At 38.8% G+C, this 23,150-nt stretch overlaps 1 protein-coding gene across 10 annotated transcripts in view; it reads left to right on the forward strand.

The window, feature by feature from the left end:
• LRRC4C (leucine rich repeat containing 4C) overlaps nucleotides 1-23,150 on the forward strand; it is a 1,238,963-nt gene that overhangs the window by 498,030 nt on the left and 717,783 nt on the right. For 9 of the 10 annotated variants that reach the window (XM_082343760.1, XM_082343756.1, XM_082343745.1 and 6 more), the window contains exon 3: nucleotides 20,701-20,782. The gene's annotated coding sequence lies outside the window, so the exon portion shown is untranslated. Of the gene's footprint in view, nucleotides 1-20,700; nucleotides 20,787-23,150 lie in introns of all 10 variants that reach the window. The other variant, XM_082343757.1, reaches the window with a different exon arrangement.

Here is a 23,150-nt window from a genome sequence, read left to right on the forward strand (position 1 = left end):
GTGGCGGGCTGAACAGGCTCCCGGGAGGGGAGGTGTGGGTAGTGACCTGTGCTTGTACACAGGCTTCTTGGTGGCTGTAGCAGCAGCCTTAGCGTCTCATGCCCATCTCTGAGGTCCGCGCTGATAGCCGCGGCTCGTGCCCATCTCTGGAGCTTGTTTAGGCAGTGCTCTGAATCCCCTCTCCTCGTGCACCCCGAAACAATGGTTTCTTGCCTCTTAGGCAGGTCCAGACGTTTTCCTGGGCTCCCTCCCTGCTAGTTGTGATGTATTAGCCCCGTTCAGGCTGTGTTCATACAGCGAACCCCAGTCCTCTCCCTGGGATCTGACCTCCGAAGCCCGAGCCTCAGCTCCCAGGCCCCGCCTGCCCCGGCGGGTGAGCAGACAAGCCTCTCAGCCTGGTGAGTGCTGGTCGGCACCAGTCCTCTGTGCGGGAATCTCTCTGCTTTGCCCTCTGCACCCCTGTTGCTGTGCTCTTCTCTGTTGCTCTGAAACTTCCCCCCTGCCCAACCCCCATTTCCACCAGTGAAGGGGCTTCCTAGTGTGTGGAAACCTTTCCTCCTTCACAGCTCCCTCCCACTGGTGCAGGTCCCATCCCTATCCTTTTGTCTCTGTTTTTTCTTTTTTCTTTTGCCCTATGCAGGTACGTGGGGAGTTTCTTGCCTTTTGAGAAGTCTGAGGTCTTCTGCCAGCATTCAGTAGGTGTTCTGTAGGAGTTGTTCCACATGTAGATGTATTTCTGATGTATTTATGGGGAGGAAGGCGATCTCCACGTCTCACTCCTCTGCCATCTTGAAGCTGCCTTGAGAATGATTCTTTCCCACTCATCCAAGGGAAAATCATGTTTGTGGAGTAGCTAATAGGTGCTAGACATAATCATCAGTATTTACATTTAGTACTTAAGGCAACCTCAAAATAGTGTCATTTCAGCTAAGAAAACTGAAGCTTAGTAACCTCAAAATAATGTTATTTCAGCTAAGAAAACTGAAGCTTAGTAAAGTTAAGTGTTAAGTGTTTTGCCTAATAAAATATGCCAGAACCTGGAGTAAAACCAGGTCACTTTTTGGAAGTAGAGATTAGGAAGAAAGAGGGCTACATGCATCAGGGCCTTGTGCCTAATTCCTGTAGACCTGACATAATAGGTCAATTTTTCATGGGTTTTGATTATATAAATCAAGGCTGTTCTTTGTTGGGAGTGAAAGGTATTCCTCATTAGAATGAAGAGAACAATTATGTGAATATTCTAAAGACCGCCCCATATGGTGAGATAATTTTGAAAACAGCTGCCTGCCTTCATCATTTTTATACATGCACCCCTCAGTGAAGCCCATGGTGGAACACAGCTTATATCAGAATCTGGGTAATGTCTGTGATGTCTCATTTAAAAACTGAATAAAACCTCTCTTGGAGCCAACAAGGAAGTTTTGTTTCAGTGGTCCCTAACTCTGCTTTAAAGCCTCCTAGTAATACAAGGAAACCCAACCATAGCCAACAAGTGAGGTTTTTTTTTTTTTTTTAAACATCTTTATTAGAGTATAATTGCTTTACAATGGTGTGTCAGTTTCTGCTTTATAACAAAGTGAATCAGTTATACATATACATATGTTCCCATATCTCTTCCCTCTTGCATCTCCCTCCCTCCCACCCTCCCTATCCCACCCCTCTAGGTGGTCGCAAAGCACCGAGCTGATCTCCCTGTGCTATGCGGCTACTTCCCACTAGCTATCTATTTTACGTTTGGTAGTGTATATATGTCCATGCCACTCTCACACTTTGTCCCAGCTTACCCTTCCCCCTCCCTGTATCCTTAAGTCCATTCTCTAGTAGGACTGCATCTTTTTTTTTTTTAACATCTTTATTGGAGTATAATTGCTTTACAATGGTGTGTTAGTTTCTGCTTTATAACAAAGTGAATCAGTTATACATATACATATGTTCCCATATCTCTTCCCTCTTGCATCTCCCTCCCTCCCACCCTCCCTATCCCACCCCTCTAGGTGGTCACAAAGCACCGAGCTGATCTCTCTGTGCTATGCGGCTGCTTCCCACTAGCGATCTATTTTACGTTTGGCAGTGTATATGTGTCCATGCCACTCTCTCACTTTGTCACATCTTACCCTTCCCCCTCCCCATATCCTCAAGTCCATTCTCTAGAAGGTCTGTGTCTTTATTCCCATCTTGCCACTAGGTTCTTCATGACCTTTATTCTTTCCCCCTTAGATTCCATATATATGTGTTACCATACTGTATTTGTTTTTCTCTTTCTGACTTACTTCACTCTGTATGACAGACTCTAACTCCATCCACCTCACTAAAAATAACTCCATTTCGTTTCTTTTTATGGCTGAGTAATATTCCATTGTATATAGGTGCCACATCTTCTTTATCCATTCATCTGATGATGGACACTTAGGTTGCTTCCATGTCCTGGCTATTGTAAATAGAGCTGCAGTGAACATTTTGGTACATGACTCTTTTTGATTTATGGTTTTCTCAGGGTATATACCCAGTAGTGGGATTGCTGGGTCGTATGGTAGTTCTACTTTTAGTTTTTTAAGGAACCTCCATACTGTTTTCCATAGTGGCTGTATCAATTTACATTCCCACCAACAGTGCAAGAGTGTTCCCTTTTCTCCACACCCTCTCCGGCATTTATTGTTTCTAGATTTTTTGATGATGGCCATTCTGAGCAGTGTGAGATGATATCTCATTGTAGTTTTGATTTGCATTTCTCTAATGATTAATGATGTTGAGCATCCATTCATGTGTTTGTTGTCAATCTGTATATCTTCTTTGGAGGAATGTCTATTTAGATCTTCTGCCCATTTCTGGATTGGGTTGTTTGTTTTTTTGATATTGAGCTGCATGAGTTGCTTGTATGTTTTGGAGATTAATCCTTTGTCAGTTGCTTCATTTGCAAATATTTTCTCCCATTCTGAGGGTTGTCTTTTCATCTTGTTTATGGTTTTCTTTGCTCTGCAAAAACTTTTAAGTTTCATTGGGGCCCATTCCTTTATTTTTGTTTTTATTTCCTTTTCTCTAGGAGGTGGATCAAAAAGGATCTTGCTGTGATTTATGCCATAGAGTGTTGTGCCTGTGTTTTCCTCTAAGAGTTTGATAGTGTCTGGCCTTACATTTAGGTCTTTAATCCATTTTGAGTTTATTTTTGTGTATGGTGTTAGAGAGTGTTCTAATTTCATTCTTTTACATGTAGCTGTCCAGTTTTCCGAGCACCACTTATTGAAGAGGCTGCCTTTTCTCCACTGTATATTCTTGCCTCCTTTATCAAAGATAAGGTGACCATATGTGCGTGGGTTTATCCCTGGGCTTTCTATCCTGTTCCATTGATCTATATTCCTGTTTTTGTGCCAGTACCATACTGTCTTGATTACTGTAGCTTTGTAGTATAGTCTGAAGTCAGGGAGTCTGATTCCTCCAGCTCCATTTTTCTTTCTCAAGATGGCTTTGGCTATTCAGGGTCTTTTATGTTTCCATACACATTGTGAAATTTTTTGTTCTAGTTCTGTGAAAAATGCCATTGGTAGTTTGATAGGGATTGCATTGACTCTGTAGATTGTTTTGGGTAGTAGAGTCATTTTCACAATATTGATTCTTCCAATCCAAGAACATGGTATATCTCTCCATCTATTTGTATCATCTTTAATTTCTTTCATCAGTGTCTTATAATATTTTGCATACAGGTCTTTTGTCTCCTTAGGTAGGTTTATTCCTAGGTATTTTATTCTTTTTGTTGTAATGGTAAATGGGAGTGTTTTCTTAAATTCACTTTCAAATTTTTCATTATTAGTATATAGGAATGCAAGAGATTTCTCTGCATTAATTTTTTATCCTGCTACTTTACCAAATTCATTGATTAGCTCTAGTACTTTTCTGGTAGCATCTTTAGGATTCTCTATGTATGTATAGTATCATGTCATCTGCAAACAGTGACAGCTTTACTTCTTCTTTTCCAATTTGGATTCCTTTTATTTCTTTTTTGTCTCTGATTGCTGTGGCTAAAACTTCCAAAACTATGTTGAATAATAGTGGTGATACTGGGCAACCTTGCCTTGTTCCTTATTTTAGTGGAAATGGTTTCAGTTTTTCACCATTGAGGACGATGTTGGCTGTGGTTTTGTCATTTATGGCCTTTATTATGTTGAGGAAAGTTCCCTCTATGCCTACTTTCTGGAGGGTTTTTATCATAAATGGGTGTTTAATTTTGTCGAAAGCTTTCTCTTCATCTATTGAGATGATCATATGGTTTTTGTTCTTCAATTTGTTAATATGGTGTATCACGTTGATTGATTTGCGTATATTGAAGAATCCTTGCATTCCTGGGATAAACCCCATTTGATCATAATGTATGATCCTTTTAATTTGCTGTTGGATTCTGTTTTCTAGTATTTTGTTGAGAATTTTTGCATCTATGTTCATCAGTGATATTGGCCTGTAGTTTTCTTTCTTTGTGACATCTTTGTCTGGTTTTGGTATCAGAGCGATGGTGGCCTCGTAGAATGAGTTTGGGAGTATTCCTCCCTCTGCTATATTTTGGAAGAGTTTGAGAAGGATAGTTGTTAGCTCTTCTCTAAATAACAAGTGAGTTCTTAAAATTGCATTTTCTTTGGCAGGACGATAGGAATGTTTTTAACGCTGGAATGGAGAATCGTGGTTAAGAACATGGATTTTGAAGTCAGGCAACAGAGAATTGTAACCCAGTACAGTCATTTGTGTGGCACTGAGCCACTCACTTAAACGCTTCAAGCATCAGTTTTCTCCTCTAAACTCAGGGGCAGAAAATCAGCTGCCTGCAGAGATTCTGTGAGAACAGAACATTCCAAGTATGCCTGACACCCATGAGCACTTAGTCACTGAGCATTTCCTACTCCCAAGGGGTGAGCTAAGACTTCACTGGTGTCACCTCATAAGGAATGACTCCATGAGATAGATATGATTTTGTTGCCATTTTATAATTAAGAAAACTGAATTTTACAGAACTTTACAGAAAATATAACTATAGGCACACATTTAGGCCGGAGTATGAATGTAGGTTTATGTCTACTTTCAACACCTCCTAAGCATGCCCCTATTCCTTTTATACCTGTGATCTTTCTGTCACTATGAAGTAAGTTAAGTGTGTCATTGCCAGCATAGGAAATTAGTCGTACAGGCTCTTGGGCATTAAATGACTCGCTTATGGTCACATGGTTAGTAAGTGGTGGAGCCAGTTTGGGGACCCAGGTCTGTGTGATACTACCTTGTCTTTATTACTGGTATCTCCCTCTCCTTTACTCTTTGAATTCTCCATCTGAACACACTCTGTCCTTCAGGACTCTTTCTGCAATGTAGACCCCACACTGACTGTGCCCAGAAGTAATCCCTCAATGACTTCACATTACCTATAAAGCCAAACATCTTTTTAGAACTTGCCAACCTCTCCCTGGTGAGAATCCTGCTTCCCTCTCTAGTCTCACTTCTTGGTGCCCTGCCTGCCAACACCCTTGAGTACATCCTCCAGCCTAATGCACTACTTGTAACTCTGCCATGTTGTTTTATGTTTTTCTGCATTTGATTCATTCCTGAATGCGTTTACCCATTTTGTCTACCCTTTGACTTCCTATTCATCTTTCAAAACCCTTCTGAAGTTCTGGACCACAAGTAAAATTGGCCACTTCATGGTGGCAGCCATCAAAGTATGCTACTTGGCCTGCTGCTGGAAACATAATTGATTGACAGCCCTAGCTGCTGCTTTCTGTATCCACCAGGGCTTTTGCTACTAGGCTGTTCTTCCATTGGGCTGCTCCCAGCCAATGACTGCTACTGGCTCAGGCTCATTCTTGTGAAGTATAAGACTCCTCTGATGGGGAACTGTGGCTCTAGGACTGCCCATTGGCTTAGCTGAATCTTTCTTAAAATGTGCTGTCGTTCCAGAATCTTCCGTCCAACCTTCTGTCCTTCTATTCTCCTTTACACGTGTCAGACTTCTGCTGTAGTTTGAAAGGTCTCCAGTCTTTCTCTTGATCATTCCCCCTTTATCCTTCACAGGCTTTCCCGATAAATTTCTTATCTGTCTATTCCCATCTTGGTGTCTGCTTCTTGATGGACCTGAGTAAATACAGCCCTGCAGGTGCCTTTCTCTCTCCTGTACACATACCACCACTAATAAAATATTGTATTTGTTATTTTGCTTTTCAAATATGAGGCCAGTAAAATTAGGAAAAACATTGTATTACTTCTTTTATTTTTAGCCCTTAGTATACTGTTTGGTACTTAGTGAGTATTTAATGAACTTGCATAAATGAATTCTAAAATTATGATGTTATCTAACATGAGTTTATTTAGGTCAAAACAAGCAAAACTGTGTGTTAACTTCTCAGCTAGCACTGCCAATCAATGTGAAGATACCTGGGAGTTAGTTTATGGTCACTAATGCTAGGCTTGTGTTTCAGAGTATTGCCATTTAGCTTCTATAGGCCCAAAATATTATCTTGAGTTCAAATGAGTTTTTATGCTTATGAACTTAATTTAACTAAACTTTAAATCTTGAAATCTCACTGAATATCTCTCATCACTAAATGAAGCAGCCTTGATTAATCACTCTGAGCATTTCAAAATATTCTGTCAGTTAACCTATATTTAACATAAGCATGTGTAAAATCTATATGAGAACATTCATTAGTAGGAAAGCATATTCTTAGAGAGCTATAAATTCACGTAGTAATTCTTCTTAATATTTCAAGTGAGGAGAAGGATATAGAACATTTCTATTCATTACTGGTAAATCCATTACAAACCTGTTCTGATCCATACAGCAATAGAACTCATTATTTCTTTGTTGTTGGGTTATTTATGCTAAAAAGGAAAAAATAATTAAATATTCCATTTACCATTAAATTTCTCTTCACACAAAATTACACTGGTTTGGCCACCAACTAAAATCCTATGTCATTGATTGATTCCAGATAATTTTTTACTTTGTTCCACTCCATTTTTCATACTTGGGATCTCTCTTAGAATTTTTCAGTATAATCTCCTAAATATGTTTTGTCTTGTTCTATAGATAATGGTAATAATAAATACCATTTACTGAGTCTATTATGTGTACGAAAAATTATGTCTTAAATGCTATCATCACAATTTTCCAAATGAGATACTAAGAATCAGAGAAGTAAAATAGCTTGGAGGTGATTGTACAACTAGTAAATGGATTGTCAGTGACCTGAACCCAGATCTGCCTAATTTTTGGATTATCTAATCTTAGTTTAATTGTCTAGAGTTTTGACTATAAAATTTGAACAATAGTCTATTAAATCGAAAGCATACAATGTTCTTCTAAGAGCTTTGCAGTTTCCTCTAGAGGAAATAGAGAGCCACTTGGCTTCTAACACAGAGGAAAATAATGTAATTTGATATATACTTTAAAAAAACATGTCTGAAGGAGACAGTTTAAAAAATGTAAAGGACGGCATATAAAACTAGAAAAAGGGTGACTTGGAAGCTAGTTACTGACAAAGCCTAAACAAGAAGTGGTTAAGGTCTGATTTAATAGTGTCAGCAAGGGTATGGACGGGAGGAAGAGAAGACTGGAGGAACATTTCTAAAACCAGTGGCTCAGCAATGTATGGACCATGGGATTTTTGGTCAGATTCCCTAGTTACCCTGCATCTGTTTCCTCTTCTGTAAAATAGAGATAATAACATCTATTTCAAAGTGTTACCGGGAGCTTCAAGTAATAGTATACTATCATATACTTGTATGTCACATACTGTGAGTCTAGGCACTTCCATGGGGAACTTTATTTATACTAGGAATTTACTTCTCACAACAACTCCAGTAACTAAGTATCATCATTACCAGTTTTACAGATGAGGAAACTGAGGCACAGTGAGGTGAAGTAAAAAAAAAAAGTGATGGTGCTGTGGTAACATGAGATTAAAATAATAGCAGGTATTATATGTCTGATACATAGAAGGTGCTCTATAAACGAGTATAATTAGCCACCTGGACTAATGCCCTTGAAAAGGAGAACCAAATCTGACTCATTTTTGAACAAGGTAATCTAGAATGTGGAGTGGGCAGAACCGCTTGATTGGATCATCATGGACACAGCACAGGTACTGTCCTTGGTGCTGAAGACCTGGTGGCAAACCAGCCCCTGCCTTCATGATATTTTCCTTCTGCACGAACAGATGTTCTGATGACTAGGTGGTTGAGTAAAAGGAGCATAGTTGGAAAACTATTTCTAAATTATTTTCTGTGACATATTTTTTTCCTGTAAACATTTGCTCAGAAAGCTGACACAGGAGTAAGACACTGTAAACTTTCTCCACTTTACAGCCTTTTCAGTGAGGACTAGGAACAAATTTGTTTCAGTTCCTTTCTTGAGCCTTTTCCCTTTTCATAGAGTTAACTTTTAGCTCTGGCCTATTATAGGCCCCAAAGCTAGTTACAAACTAACTTATTTTCTGTTACATCCTCAGCTCTTAAAATAGTACCTAAAACAGTCAGCACTTAATTACTGTGTATTGAATGAATAGATGAGTGAATGAATAAATAAAGGCATTTTTCATTTTTCAGACTATCCATTCTTTACATACAGTAAGTTGATCTCTAAGGGAAAAACTGAGTATTTAAGGTTAATTACTAAGTAGAATGTATGCTAGGATTTATGTTGTGCAAAAAAGATATAACAATTTGAAAGTGGTTCTTAAGAGTCGTTTATAACAAGCTCTGAGGAGATAATTTTTGTAAGCACCAAAACCACAGCATCTCTGAATTTCAGAAGTGTCATTATGCCATCCTTTTTTTAAAATTAAATCTCACTTTCAAAATTCAGATCACAATTTTGTAAAAACATTAATGTTCAAAATGAATGTGTCACTCAGTCTTACATCATGCCCTACAAATCATGAGAAAACTGTTCTATGTTTTCCTATCTCATCCTTGTACATGGACACATATAGTATGTACATAAGTTTAGAAAATATGCCATTTTGAAATTCCCTTCTTTCATGTGATATTATATCATGAGCATGTTTATATAACACTATGCAATTATATGATTATCTTTTTCCTATCTGGATGATATTTCCTCTACTTGCCCCAGTCCTATGTGGCCACCCACTCACTTACCTTCAGCAGAGCTGTGGAATTTTATCCGTTCCCAATTGTGTCTAAAATATACATTTGCAAGATAGAATCTTGCGAGCATTTTCTAGTTGGTGAAGAGCTTGAAATCCGTACAATTAAATAATTCTCTTCATTTAAGGATAAAGACAGAGAAACTGAAGGGGGCTGTGGGAAGCAGAGTAGTCTGGTGAGAACGGTAGAGGGCCATGTGGAAGTTCTTTAGATGTGATGTTAATATGTAATCTCAGGCCATCACTTACATCCTTTGTGCCTCAGTGTTTTTGAGTCTGCCTCACTTTAGAGTATATTTGGGGGAATGTAATGTTTATCTACCTAAGATGCCCTACCTGGCTCAAACTAAGCAATGGCATTTCCAAACCAGTCTGTACAACAGAGAATCAAAATAAATCATGTAATGTGCTAACCATCATATCGAACACATTGTGTATGTTCAACATATTCTACATACTGCTGTGATTTTTATTATAGTGATAATGATTTGAATCAAGTCTCTACTTGGTGTGGGATAAGTGTATGCTAAAATTATTCCTTAGTTTGTTGTCAAGTAGAGTGAATTATCTATAGGATTTCTTCACCCTTCTCTTGGAACTTATTTATATGAGAATTCAGAATCGTTGTAGTGCTCTCGACCAAATGTAGAAAGGTCAGAGGGAGATTAAGTGGGTTTTTTTTTCATGCCAGAATAGTTGTTTATCAAAAGGAAACGAACTGTCATAACTGGAGGAGGACTTGGGCTTGTTCATTCATTCTTCTCCCCCTTCCGCTAATGCACGATCATTACTGATAGAATATTCTCAAGTGATTCTTTTTAAGTGACTCTAGTAGTGGCACTTCCAATTAGATTGATATTTGTCATAACTATTTTATTGGCTCTTGATAATAATCACAGAGTGAATTACTGCTCTTACTCTCCAACATCACAATGAATCAGTTCACAGAGGCAATTACAAAGAAGAGTGAATTACTAGGGAGACAGAGTAACTAGTCTCTCTCAAGTAACTAGATGCTGTGAAGTAACCAGATCCTAAAGAATGTTATCATAATATCAGTTACTCTGTTTCTTAACTCATTATTAGGCTTACAGATACTAAACTTTTTCATTTAGGTGTAAAAGTGAATGGCTTTTAGGAACTCTACTGTATTGGCTCCAAATGAAGTATTCTGAGGATGGCAGCATGATAACTATAGTTAAAAATATAGTGTTGTACACCTGAAAGTTGCTAATAGAGTCAATTTTTAAAGTTCTCATCACCAGGGAAAAAAAAGCCACAATGTGAAGTGATGGATGTTAACTAAATTTATTGTGGTAATCATATATATTGTGGCAATATGTACATATATCAAATCGTTATGTTGTACACTTTAAATGTATACAATGTTATATGTCAATTATATCTCAGGGAAACTGGGAAAAAAAGAAAAAAAATTTTGAATTAAAAATAGTTTTTGTGTCACAAATGTGCCTAGGTTAACAGCTCAGTTTCACTACTTACTAGTTCTGTGTCCTTGTACAAATTGCTTCATCTATCTATGCCTGTTTTTCCTTTTTTTTTTTTTTTGCTTAGCCAATACGAGTTTTTATTATTTCTATTTATTTAACACCAATATTTCCAGGCATATGTGCAGGCATATCTTTAAGAGCCTTACAAATAATAACTCACTTTTATCCTAATAACCGCCTATGAGGTAGGTATTATTATTGGTTTTTTTGCAAATGAGGAGGCAGAAGCATCTTGCTCAAGGTCACAAGCTTGCTTAACAAAATGGCAAGAGCTTGGGTAGATACAGTACATTATCCTGGACCTCATTTCTGCTCATCATTCCACTCAGCTATTCTCAGAGTGTCAGCCAGGTTTTTGCTCATGATCACAAAATGGCTGCCACATCACATACTCACACCACAGTATCCAAAAGCAGGTAACGAGGGCTCCTCTCCTAGCATATGGTTCTCTTTTTATCAGGGAGTAAAATCTTTCCTGAAAACTTCTTTTTATGACTTATTGGCCAAAATTGGGCCACGGGCCCACCTTTATTTTTTTATTTTTAAATTTTTTTTTAACATCTTTATTGGAGTATAATTGTGTTACAATGGTGTGTTAGTTTCTGCTTTACAACAAAGTGAATCAGTTATACATATACATATGTTCCCATATCTCTTCCCTCTTGCATCTCCCTCCCTCCCACCCTCCCTATCCCACCCCTCTAGGTGGTCGCAAAGCACCGAGCTGATCTCCCTGTGCTATGCGGTTGCTTCCCACTAGCTATCTATTTTACGTTTGGTAGTGTATATATGTCCATGCCACTCTCACTTTGTAACATCTTACCCTTCCCCCTCCCCATATCCTCAAGTCCATTCTCTAGTAGGTCTGTGTCTTTATTCCCATCTTGCCACTAGGTTCTTCATGACCTTTTTTTTTCCCCCCTTAGATTCCATATATATGTGTTACCATACTGTATTTGTTTTTCTCTTTCTGACTTACTTCACTCTGTATGACAGACTCTAACTCCATCCACCTCACTACAAATAACTCCATTTCGTTTCTTTTTATGGCTGAGTAATATTCCATTGTATATATGTGCAACATCTTCTTTATCCATTCATCCGATGATGGACACTTAGGTTGCTTCCACGTCCTGGCTATTGTAAATAGAGCTGCAGTGAACATTTTGGTACATGACTCTTTTTGAATTATGGTTTTCTCAGGGTATATACCCAGTAGTGGGATTGCTGGGTTGTATGGTAGTTCTATTTTTAGTTTTTAAAGGAACCTCCATACTGTTCTCCATAGTGGCTGTATCAATTTACATTCCCACCAACAGTGCAAGAGTGTTCCCTTTTCTCCACACCCTCTCCAGCATTTATTGTTTCTAGATTTTTTGATGATGGCCATTCTGACCGGTGTGAGATGATATCTCATTGTAGTTTTGATTTGCATTTCTCTAATGATTAATGATGTTGAGCATTCTTTCATGTGTTTGTTGGCCATCTGTATATCTTCTTTGGAGAAATGTCTATTTAGGTCTTCTGCCCATTTTTGGATTGGGTTGTTTGTTTTTTTGTTATTGAGATGCATGAGCTGCTTGTATATTTTGGAGATTAATCCTTTGTCAGTTGCTTCATTTGCAAATATTTTCTCCCACTCTGAGGGTTGTCTTTTGGTCTTGTTTATGGTTTCCTTTGCTGTGCAAAAGCTTTTAAGTTTCATTAGGTCCCATTTGTTTATTTTTGTCTTTATTTCCTTTTCTCTAGGAGGTAGGTCAAAAAGGATCTTGCTGTGATTTATGTCATAGAGTGTTCTGCCTATGTTTTCCTCTAAGAGTTTGATAGTGTCTGGCCTTACATTTAGGTCTTTAATCCATTTTGAGTTTATTTTTGTGTATGCTGTTAGGGAGTGTTCTAATTTCATACTTTTACATGTAGCTGTCCAGTTTTCCCAGCACCACTTATTGAAGAGGCTCTCTTTTCTCCATTGTATATTCTTGCCTCCTTTATCAAAATTAAGGTGACCATATGTGCAGGGGTTTATCTCTGGGCTTTCTATACTGTTCCATTGATCTATGTTTCTGTTTTTGTGCCAGTACCATACTGTCTTGATTACTGTAGCTTTGTAGGATCGTCTGAAGTCAACGAGCCTGATTCCTCCAGCTCCATTTTTCGTTCTCAAGATTGCTTTGGCTATTCGGGGTCTTTTGTGTTTCCATACAAATTGTGAAGTTTTTTGTTCTATGTCTGTGAAAAACGCCAGTGGTAGTTTGATAGGGATTGCATTGAATCTGTAGATTGCTTTGGGTAGTAGAGTCATTTTCACAATGTTGATTCTTCCAATCCAAGAACATGGTATATCTCTCCATCTATTTGTATCCTCTTTAATTTCTTTCATCAGTGTCTTATAATTTTCTGCATACAGGTCTTTTGTCTACTTAGGTAGGTTTATTCCTAGATATTTTATTCTTTTTGTTGTAATGGTAAATGGGAGTGTTTTCTTAATTTCACTTTCAGATTTTTCATCATTAGTATATAAGAATGCAAGAGATTTCTGTGCATTAATTTTGTATCCTGCTGCTTTACCAAATTCATTGATTAGCTCTAGTAGTTTTCTGGTAGCATGTTTAGGATTCTCTATGTATGGTATCATGTCATCTGCAAACAGTGACAGCTTTACTTCTTCTTTTCCAATTTGGATTCCTTTTATTTCTTTTTCTTCTCTGACTCCTGTGGCTGAAACTTCCAAAAGTATGTTGAATAATAGTGGTGAGAGTGGGCAACCTTCCTGATCTTAGTGGAAACGGTTTCAGTTTTTCACCATTGAGGACAATGTTGGCTGTGGGTTTGTCTTATATGGCCTTTATTATGTTGAGGATAGTTCCCTCTATGCCTACTTTCTGCAGGGCTTTTATCATAAATGGGTGTTGAATTTTGTCGAAAGCTTTCTCTGCATCTATTGAGATGATCATATGGTTTTTCTCCTTCAATTTGTTAATATGATGTATCACGTTGATTGATTTGCATATATTGAAGAATCCTTGCATTCCTGGAATGAACCCCACTTGATCATGGTGTATGATCCTTTTAATGTGCTGTTGGATTCTGTTTGCTAGTATTTTGTCGAGGATTTTTGCATCTATGTTCATCAGTGATATTGGCCTGTAGTTTTCTTTCTTTGTGACATCTTTGTCCGGTTTTGGTGTCAAGGTGATGGTGGCCTCGTAGAATGAGTTGAGGAGTGTTCCCCCCTCTGCAATATTTTGGAAGAGTCTGAGAAGTATAGGTGTTAGCTCTTCTCTAAATGTTTGATAGAATTTGCCTGTGAACTCATCTGGTCCTGGGCTTTTGTTTGTTGGAAGATTTTTAATCACAGTTTCAATTTCAGTGCTTGTGATTGGTCTGTTCATATTTTCTATTTCTTTCTGGTTCAGTCTTGGCAGGTTGTGCATTTCTAAGAATTTGTCCATTTCTTCCAGGTTGTCCATTTTATTGGCATAGAGTTGCTTGTAGTAATCTCTCATGATCGTTTGTATTTCTGCAGTGTCAGTTGTTACTTCTCCTTTTTCATTTCTAATTCTATTGATTTGAGTCTTCTCCCTTTTTTTCTTGATGAGTCTGGCTAATGGTTTATCAATTTTGTTTATCTTCTCAAAGAACCATCTTTTAGTTTTATTGATCTTTGCTATTGTTTCCTTCATTTCTTTTTCATTTATTTCTGATCTGATCTTTATGATTTCTTTCCTTCTGCTGGCTTTGGGGTTTTTTTGTTCTTCTTTCTCTAATTGCTTTAGGTGCAAGTTTAGGTTTTTTATTCGAGATGTTTCCTGTTTCTTGAGGTAGGCTTGTATTGCTATAAACTTCCGTCTTAGAACTGCTTTTGCTGCATCCCATAGGTTTTGGGTCATCGTGTCTCCATTGTCATTTGTTTCTAGGTATTTTTTTATTTCCCCTTTGATTTCTTCAGTGATCACTTCGTTATTAAGTAGTGTATTGTGTAGCCTCCATGTGTTTGTATTTTTTACAGATCTTTTCCTGTAATTGATATCTAGTCTCATAGCTTTGTGGTCGGAAAAGATACTTGATACGATTTCAATTTTCTTAAATTTACCAAGGCTTGATTTGTGACCCATGATATGATCTATCCTGGAGAATGTTCCATGAGCACTTGAGAAAAATGTGTATTCTGCTGTTTTAGGGTGGAATGTCCTATAAATATCAATTAAGTCCATCTTGTTTAAGGTATCATTTAAAGCTTGTGTTTCCTTATTTATTTTCATTGGATGATCTGTCCATTGGTGAAAGTGGGGTGTTAAAGTCCCCTACTATGATTGTGTTACTGTCTATTTCCCCTTTCATGGCTGTTAGTATTTGCCTTATGTATTGAGGTGCTCCTATGGTGGGTGCATAAATATTTACAATTGTTATATCTTCTTCTTGAATTGATCCCTTGATCATTATATAGTGTACTTCTTTGTCTCTTGTAATAGTCTTTATTTTAAAGTCTATTTTGTCTGATATGAGAATTGCTACTCCAGCTTTCTTTTGATTTCCATTTGCATGGAATATCTTTTTCCATCCCCTCACTTTCAGTGTGTATGTGTCCCTAGGTCTGAAGTGGGTCTCTTGTAGACAGCATATTTACGGGTCTTGTTTTTGTATCCATTCAGCCAGTCTTTGTCTTTTGGTGGGAGCATTTAATCCATTTACATTTAAGGTAATTATCGATATGTATGTTCCTGTTCCCATTTTCTTAAATGTTTTGGGTTTGTTATTGTAGGTGTTTTCCTTCTCTTGTGTTTCTTGCCTATAGAAGTTCCTTTAGCATTTGTTGTAAAGCTGGCTTGGTGGTGCTGAACTCTCTCAGCTTTTGCTTGTCTGTAAAGGTTTTAATTTCTCCATCAAATCTGAATGAGATCCTTGCTGGGTAGAATAATCTTGGTTGTAGGTTTTCCTCCTTCATCACTTTAAATATGTTCTGCCACTCCCTTCTGGCTTGCAGAGTTTCTGCTGAAAGATCAGCTGTTAACCTTATGGGGATTCCCTTGTATGTTATTTGTTGTTTTTCCCTTGCTGCTTTTAATATGTTTTCTTTATATTTAATTTTTGATAGTTTGATTAATATGTGTCTTGGCTGTTTCTCCTTGGATTTATCCTGTATGGGACTCTCTGTGCTTCCAGGACTTGATTAACTATTTCCTTTCCCATATTAGGGAAGTTTTCAACTATAATCTCTTCAAATATTTTCTCAGTCCCCTTCTTTTTCTCTTCTTCTTCTGGGACCCCTATAATTCGAATGTTGGTGCATTTAATGTTGTCCCAGAGGTCTCTGAGGCTGTCCTCAGTTCTTTTCATTCTTTTTTCTTTATTCTGCTCTGCAGTAGTTATTTCCACCATTTTATCTTCCAGGTCACTTATCCGTTTTCCTGCCTCAGTTATTCTGCTATTGATCCCTTCTAGAGTATTTTTAATTTCATTTATTGTGTTTTTCATCGTTGCTTTGTTCCTCTTTAGTTCTTCTAAGTCCTTGTTAAATGTTTCTTGCATTTTGTCTATTCTATTTCCAAGATTTTGCATCATCTTTACTATCATTATTCTGAAGTCTTTTTCAGGTAGACTACCTATTTCCTCTTCATTTGTTAGGTCTGGTGGGTTTTTACCTTGCTCCTTCATCTGCTGTGTGTTTTTCTGTCTTCTCATTTTGCTTATCTTACCGTGTTTGGAGTCTCCTTTTCACAGGCTGCAGGTTCGTAGTTCCTGTTGTTTTTGGTATCTGTCCCCAGTGGCTAAGGTTGGTTCAGTGGGCTGTGTAGGCTTCCTGGTAGAGGGGACTAGTGCCTGTGTTCTGGTGAATGAGGCTGGATCTTGTCTTTCTGATGGGCAGGTCCACGTCTGGTGGTGTATTTTGGGGTGTCTGTGGCCTTATTATGATTTTAGGCAGCCTCTCTGCTAATGGATGGGCTATGTTCCTGTCTTGCTAGTTGTTTGGCATAGGGTGTCCAGCACTGTAGCTTGCTGGTCGTTGAGTGAAGCTGGGTCTTGGTGTTGAGATGGAGATCTCTGGGAGATTTTCGTCGTTTGGTATTACGTGGAGCTGGGAGGTCTCTTGTGGAGCAGTGTCCTGAAGTTGGCTCTCCCACCTCAGAGGCACAGCCCTGATGCCTGGCTGGAGCACCAAGAGCCTTTCATCCACACGGCTCAGAATAAAAGGGGGAAAAAATAGAAAGAACAAAAAGAGGATAAAATAAAATAAAGTAAGATAAAATAAAATAATTAAAATAAAAAATACTTATTAAGAAAGAAAAATTTTTAAGTAAAAAAAAAAAAAAAAAATGAACGGACCGAACCCTAGGACAAATGGTGAAAGCAAAGCTATATAGACAAAATGTCACACAGAAGCATACACACTCACAAAAAGAGGAAAAGGGGAAAAACTAATATATCTTGCTCCCAAAGTCCACCTCCTCAATTTGGGATGATTCGTTGTGTATTCAGGTATTCCACAGATGCAGGTACATCAAGTTGTTTGTGGAGATTTAATCCGCTGCTCCTGAGGCTGCTGGGAGAAATTTCCCTTTCTCTTCTTTGTTTGCACAGCTCCCGGGTTTTAGCTTTGGATTTGGACCCACCTCTGCGTGTAGGTCACCTGAGGGCGTCTGTTCTTCGCTCAGACAGGACGGGGTTAAAGGAGCAGCTGCTTCGGGGGCTCTGGCTCACTCAGGCCGGGGAGAGGGAGGGGTATGGAGGCGGGGCGAGCCTGCGGCGGCAGAGGCCAGCGTGACGTAGCACCTGCGTGAGGCGCGCCGTGCATTCTCCCGGGGAAGTTGTCCCTGGATCACGGGAGCCTGGCAGTGGCGGGCTGCACAGGCTCCCGGGAGGGGAGGTGTGGACAGTCACCTGTGCTCGCCCACAGGCTTCTTGGTGGTGGCAGCAACAGCCTTAGCGTCTCATGCCCGTCTCTGGGGGCCACGCTGATAGCCGTGGCTCGCACCCGTCTCTGGAGCTCGTATAGGCGACGCTCTGAATCCCCTCTCCTCGCGCACCAGGAAACAAAGAGGCAAGAAAAAGTCTCTTTCCTGTTCGGCAGCTGCAGACTTTTTCCCAGACTCCCTCCCAGCTAGCTGTGGTGCACTAACCCCTTCAGGCTCTGTTCACGCCGCCAACCCCAGTCCTCTCCCTGGGATCCGACCTCCGAAGCCAGAGCCTCAGCTCCCAGCCCCGCCCGTCCCAGCGGGTGTGCAGACAATCCTCTCGGGCTGGTGAGTGCTGGTCGGCGCCGAGCGTCCGTGCGGGAATCTCTCCGCTTTGCTCTCTGCACCCTTGTTGCTACGCTCTCCTCCATGGCTCCAAAGCTCCCCCCCTCCGCCACCCACAGTCTCCGCCTGCGAAGGGGCTTCCTAGTTTGTGGAAACCTTTCCTCCTTCACAGCTCCCTCCCACTGGTGCAGGTCCGTCCGTACCCAGGTACGTGGGGAGTTTCTTGCCTTTTGGGAGGTCTGAGGTCTTCTGCCAGCGTCAGTAGGTGTTCTGTGAGGTTGTTCCACACGTAGATGTATTTCTGATGTATCTGTGGGGAGGAAGGTGATCTCCGCGTCTTACTCTTCCGCCATCTTCTCCTCCTGTTTTTCCATTTTTAAATGGAGATGTTTACAGCCTCAACCATGCCGCATTATTTAAGAATTAAATAAAATAGTACAGGTAGTCATTTAGGGTAGTACTCTGTGTACAGTGAGTCCCCAAAACTGTTAGATATTATATATACCAGATGTATTTTTCTGGCTCTATAATTCAGGCAAATATAAATTACTTATTTTTAAGTGTTAATAAAAATTATTGTGGTATAAAATGGCCTACTTTAGAGTCTGAAGATCCACCTTTCGTACGGAGTTCAGCAAAAATTGACTTTTTGAACCAAGTCAGATCTCCGTAAATCACTGAAACTAAGCTGTATGTGTAAAGCGTAACAATACACAATTGTATCAGGATTGAGGTAAGGCTCAACTATGTTGTATATTCAAGTTATCACATCTTGCTTAATACCTTTTGATACTCAAATATTTTTACTGATTGTCCCATTTTATTACCTCAGCTCCCTTGGGAAAGCAATTGGGAAGATGTTACTACACTAGTTTCATAGCTAAGGATCTGAGACTCAGTTAGAATGAAGTTACGTAACCAAAACGCAGTAGGACAGGAACTAGAACCTAGGTTCTCTCATGTCAAAAGAATAAACTCCTTCAAGTAAATCTGAAATCTGAAAAGGAATATATATAAATCTGAAATCTGAAAAGGAATATATATATAAGTGATTCATGTATAACTGAATCACTTTGCTGTACACCTGAATCACTGTAAATCAACTATACTTCAATTAAGAAAAAAAAAAAAAGGAAGAGAGGTCTGTGAGCTAACATGGGCTTAACTTGTGTAGGATCTCACCAACCCTTTTTAGAGATTTGGGCTTTTATTAGAATGAGATGGAAGCTACTGGAAGCTTTTGAGCACAGAAAAGACATAATCTGATTTACCTGTTAATAGAATCATTCTAGCTGCTATTTTGACAATAGACAAAAGGAAGGAATGGAGTAAAGTAGGTCTCCATTGGAATAAAACTTAACAGAACTTATAGTGGCTTGGACCAGCATATTAGAAGTGAAGATGGAGAAAAGCAGTCATAGTTTAGACACATTTTGGGTATGTTTTGAAGTTAGCACCAATGACATTTGTTAATACACTTGCTATGGAGTATGGGAGAAAGAGTGGATTCAAGATTTTTTGGAATGAGAAAATGGAAGGATGAAGTTGTTTTTCTGAGAAGAAACTGTAGGATGAGCAAATTGGTGATGACAGCAAGCTCAGTATATGCTCATTTTAAATTGCCTATTAGAACTCAAAGTGGGTCTAGCAAGTAGACAGTTGCTTATAAGTATGGCACTCATGCAGAGTTAGGCACTAAAATAGAAATTTGACAGTCCCAGATGTAAGGATGATCTTTAAAAGTTTAAGCCTGGATTGGATCTGGTTAGTCTAATAGAAAATAAGAGATGTTCAAGATGTGAGCCATGGTGTATTGTATTATTACAAAGCTGGGGAAATGAGGAGAAAACCTCAGAGGAGACAAAAAAAGTGTAATCCATTGAAGAAGGAAAACTGGAGAGAATGATGTTTTGGAAGCCAAGTAAAAAAAGTATTTTAATTGAAAAGAAGTATCAGATTGGCATAGTGTAAGGCCTTGACTACAGCATTACTAATGTCTGATTTACACCAAGATAGAGTAAGGAACAATTATTCCTTATATTTGAATGTCCATTGTGTGCACAGGGAAGGTGGTGATTAAAGAAAAATAATACAACAAAAATAATACAGCAACAGCGAAAACACTCACAGATAAAAACATTCTCTGCCTTTAAAGCTCAAAGGCAGGGAGACAGAATTTGGAACATAGGTTATAAGTCTCATAATGCATGACCATCAACAGTCTGTGGGACTATATATATATAGATAGATGAAGTAGAAATTAATTTTGATAGGCAGCTTCAGGAGGGAATAAAGGTCACATTTGAGCTGGGCATTAAAGAATGACTATAAGTTTGTTGGGTCGGAAATGGGAATGGACAAAAGATTAATGACATTTCAGGCAGATAAGATGGCACGAGAAATGCCATAGAGGTACGAGAAGACAGAATATGTACAGGGATGAAGAATAAATTCATTTGACTGAAATAGAGTATGCAAAGTAAAATGGGGGTAAAATAGCAGTAGATATACTTTTTTGCCTTTATGGAAAATCTTGCTCAACAGTCCAGTAGAAAGAAAAGCTTGATAAAGTGAGATATTTATCCAGAACCAAATATTATAATTAATATAATTTTTTAAAAAGCCTTTATATTCTGGGAAAAGCCTCAATGACGACATAGTGTAAAATGAATGTACCCTTGGAAAAATATATGGAAATATAAATTGTTCCCTGTAGGTTACTCCATTAGGCAGATTTTAATTTCAAATAATTTTGCTTGGGCTCTTTTCTAACTTCCTTAAATGTAATGTGTTTTAATTTTATCTCTTTCCTAGAAATGGTTCTCTGTATTGTGAGGCTGCAAGATCACCCAGGGAGAGTGGGACCAAACAGACCAGAACGTCTGACACACTGAATGTATGTGAGTACAATATTAACAGCGTTTTTACAAAAAGGAAAAAGAAAAATTGTCTTGTATATGACTTAAAGTGCTTTGGAGTATATAGACTGTTTGTGAATTAATATGGCTAATTGCTGGATCCTTGGCATGGGCAAGCTCTCACTGGTGAGAAGGGGGTTTGTGTGTGCACCTGTGACAAAGGCTTGATTTCTCCTCTAAGGATACACATTCCATTTTTAGCGGGAATTACTGTCTCTGATAACTGCTCTGCTTCTAGTAAAACTTTGAAAGCTTGCTTTCTGACCACAGCTGCATATATTCCCCACTTCTTCCGCTCCCAGATTCCTACTGAACCCATTCTTTACCCTCCTTTTAGCTTTCTCTGTCATTCTGGTCCCTCAGACACCACATTTAGTTTTATTTGCCTTCCTGAATACAACGTCAGCCAACTGGACAGTTCTCCCTAATCCTCTTATTCTCTATCAACTTTATGTCCTGCCATACTTACCTTGCCAATTGTCAAGTTAGTATTTATTTGTGTAATTATTTGGTTATTTTATGTACCTTTCACTAGATCAATTGCTCCATGCAGACAAAGATCATGCTTGTTTGCTGATATAACATAGCTGGTCCACGTTTCTAGGCTGCCTGCCCCTGCCTGTTCCTGAGTGGAATTTGGCCACTTAAAACGTTCATCCCTTTTTTTTTTTTTTTGTCTTTTGAATATGTTTTATATATTTTTGCCCCATTCTGTTAAAGGGAAAATCAGTGACACTTTACACGTTTAAATTAGTAATTGTGGGAATAATGCAATTATTTATTATCCTTCTCCAGCTGGAAGCTCTTCTAAATCTTAAGTTGAAGTTTCAACTTTAGTTTTAAGGAGATGCTTCTCAAGGTGTGCTGTTTTCTACAGGTGATATGCAATAGAAATGCTGGTATTTTGGTGTTGATCTTAGAGTTCAAATTCATAACTTGAAGTTGTTTGTTCCCACTCTGGGGTCAAGAATGGTCACCAAGATTCAGAATGGTCTGGATGTTTGTAAGACAACTTCTGGTGACCTTTTGAGCCTGAGCAGCTTGCCTTGGCCAACTGGGTTTATCTCAGATCCACCTCCATATCAGGAATCCTAAGTATATCAGATGTCAGAACTTGCTCAGGGAACACCTGTGTCATGTCTCCCACCCCAGGAGACATAGGAGTGCAGTTCTAATGGGCACAAGGGGAACTCATTGCCTTGCTGAAAACCCAGGACTCTCATTGACTTCAGGCATGGCTGGATTCCGGGCTCAAACAATGTCATCAGGACTCAATTTCCCTCCGTCTTGAGGTTCTTCCACTGAGATAGTTAAGATGTCAGGAGCTCCAAGGTGGCCCCAGTCAGCTCCAGGTTTTCCCTTACTCTGGCTAGGAGGAGACAGTATCTCCAGACTCTGTATCTCCTCAGCTCCAAATCCAGTCAGGAGAGAATCATGCCTTCTCTCTTACAGCATTTCCAGGTGTCATTATGTCTCATTGGCTCTGAGTGGGTCACATGCACACTTCTAAGCCAATTACTGTGACCGTGGAGATGCAATGTATTGATTGGCTTAGGCCTATATCACATGCTTCCTCCTCAGAATTCTTCCCAAATGGACAGCTTTCTCCCCTTCCGATATGGTCTCCTGCTGTATTTCCTTCTGGTCTCATGGGACCATCACACACCAGTGGCTGTGAGGTGCAATTACCTGGCTGCCTGGGTGGGAAGCAGTCCATATATCCTAGTGGCTTTTTTTTTGAAATACCTTCACTTTATTGCACTCACCACATTATAAATTTGTTTGCTTTACACATTTGTTTTTCATACAAGACAGATGTTTAAAGGGCAAAAGTTATTGATCATTTTTAACAATTTTATAGTGGTATAATTCTTAAACCATACACTTCACACATTTAAATTGTACCATTCAATGGTTTATAGTATATTTATACTTTTGCAACCATCACCACAATCTAAATTTAGAACATTTTCATTACCCCAAAAATAAACCATGTACCTATTAGTTATTCCCCCATCCCAACTCTATGTTGACACTTGCCCACAGCCCTGGGCGACCACCAATGTATTTTGTTTCCATTGATTCTTGATACTTCAGAATAGAAGTATCCAGATAATATTGGAATCATACAGTATGTGGTCTTTTGTAATTAGCGTCTCTCACTTAGCTAAACATTTTCAAGGTTCATCCATGTTTTAGCATATATCGGTTATTCATTGTTTTTATTGCCAAATAACATTCCATTGTATAAATAATCCACATTTGTCAATCAATTCATCAGTTTATGGACATTTTGACTGTTTTTTACTTTTTAAAAAAAATTTTATTTTATATTGGAGTATAGTT

Source organism: Balaenoptera borealis, assembly GCF_965194805.1.
Source record: "Balaenoptera borealis genome assembly, chromosome: 11".
Lineage (NCBI taxonomy): Eukaryota > Metazoa > Chordata > Mammalia > Artiodactyla > Balaenopteridae > Balaenoptera > Balaenoptera borealis.